The 2,263-nt window shown below is 43.0% G+C and overlaps 1 pseudogene; it reads left to right on the forward strand.

Annotated features, from left to right (window-relative positions):
* The first annotated feature begins 1,022 nt into the window (after positions 1–1,022).
* Positions 1,023–2,009, forward strand: LOC119811424 (annotated as a pseudogene).
* Positions 2,010–2,263: the final 254 nt, after the last annotated feature.

The following is a 2,263-nucleotide window of genomic DNA, read 5'->3' on the forward strand; positions in this document are numbered from 1 at the left end:
ATTAAGCCAGTGGTCACATACACAGGGGCTCTGACAAACAAAGCAAATCAATGAATCAGGTCAGCTGTGGAAAGACAATAAAGAAGGTGACCCTCTGGGGAATAGCTCCTGTCTAAAGGAGGCAGCCATTTCTCGGCTTAGAATATTGTTGCCAAAGGGATTGTTCCAAACACAGCCAAAAATCAGAATGTTTTATATACAGTCTTCTACCTTTAAGTACTTTTAAGTACTATCAACTCCAATTTCATAATGTTTCCCATACATCACACACACACACACACACTGGATGGAGACAGAGAGTCATGTTTTGGGGAGAGAGAGAGAGAGAGAGAGAGAGAGAGAGAGAGAGAGAGAGAGAGAGAGAGAGAGAGAGAGAGAGAGAGAGATGCAAACTCTCATAGGTCCTCTGAAATAAGCCAGTAAGACTGATGTGATTTAAAACATCCCTTTCATTATGCTGACCTATGTCACCTGGCATGGTGCACTCCAGCAGTATCCTGGCCAACCCAGGGTCCTATGGCTGCTACATCCTCAAGTAGTCTATATGCAGGTGCAAAAGATCCCTTTAAGAGACAAGCTTCACCCATTTCAGCTCTCTTCCCTGCTGTTCTTCTGAAGAGACAAGCAGGTCTCTGTATGTCTCTCTGCCTCTGTCTGTATCTGTCTGTCTGTCTGTCTGTCTCTCTCTCTCTCCCATCCCCTTTACCTTTCTCTCAATAAACTTCACATTCAAGCTCTTCTGTAAGGAGTATTTGTCTCCTGCTGGCTGTGAGTTTTCTGGTTCTCACCCTCCAAAGTCTCTCTTGCTGCTTTACAACCCTGCACACCAGGTTGCTCCCTGTGGCCTGCCACATCTCTTACTCTTGCCTCCCCTGGAGCGGCACACTCCCTGCCGACTGCAGCCTGACAGGTCACCAGTTCCTCAGTCCCCCAGACTGCCTCCCCAAGCATGGCAAAGAGCCTTGCAGCACTATGGCAGCAACAAGGCACAGCCCACACTAAGACCATTCCGAAATGGCCTTCAGTCCATTTTTCAGGAGCAGGGGATGGCAGACTCAATACACACCTGGCAGAACCATGGCTATTTAGCAACTTACATGAACAAAATTGGCAGTTTTGCCAATTTGAGGACTTATCTTCATGGATTGCCGGACCTTCAGAGTTATGACAGTGATATGCAAGGCAAACAAGCAACTGATAGCCTTTTGAACAAAATAGAAGAAAAAAATTAAAAAATAAACTGAGGACAGTACTGGGAGGGTGAAGTGCTTATAACCCATAGTCCGAGGAGGGGTCATCGACAGATACTGGCCTACTGCTCTTAAGCATCTTAAAATATTGGTTGAATACAACATAGATGAAGTAGTATATGATGGAGATTCATCTTATTAGAACATTAAAATTCTAACTTAAAGCAGTTTTGAAATACTCTCATCCTCAGTAGTGACGCTAATTTGTCAGAGAGTAAAGTGGCATATACCAGAGCCATTGGAGGTAGTGGTCAAGAAACTATGCTGGCAAAGATGTGCTGGTTCTAGGAAGCAGAGATGGGGGCAGATTATGAGAAATTGTCAAACTGAAGCCAAAGATGGTCACGATGGTAGAGATTGACCAAATGGTAATGGATGGATGTAAGAAATATGGGCAAAGAACATGAAGATGTGTCTTAGACAATTTTAAAGGAGACTGCTATCAGGTTCTCATAAAAGGCTGTATTCCGTCACTGAAGAAGTACACCAAAGAAGGGAGAGAGTTTGATTATGTGATTAATGATTTGACAACTATACCGATCTCTACATTTCCAGCAGAAGATTCCACATGGGAGTTTCTCAGACTGATTCTTGACCTGTCAATGCAAGTTCTGAAACAGAATGGGAAATACTTCACACAGGAATTGTGTCAATTTGACTGAAGCACTGTTGTTCTATGAAGAACAGTGGGGAAAGAGGGGGAATGGGCAGAGCTTGTCTCTTAAAGAGAACTTTCACAACTACGTACAGACTACATAGTAATGTACAATCCATAGGACCTTGGGCTGGCCAGGGTACTGCCTGGGTGCATCCTGTCTGGTGACAGGGGCAAGCATAATGCCTGAATCCTAACAATATTAAATAGTTATGTCTTTAATGTCTTGGTTTATGTTTGAATTGTTGATAGAAAGAGATGCACATACACACAGATATCCAGTAGATAACATAGCTATGGTCTTCAGTTTGAGATTCCTAAGTAATCAGATGTTTTTGAGAACTATAAATATTTAATT

This window comes from Arvicola amphibius, chromosome 4 (genome assembly GCF_903992535.2).
Source record: "Arvicola amphibius chromosome 4, mArvAmp1.2, whole genome shotgun sequence".
Classification (NCBI taxonomy): Eukaryota; Metazoa; Chordata; class Mammalia; order Rodentia; family Cricetidae; genus Arvicola; species Arvicola amphibius.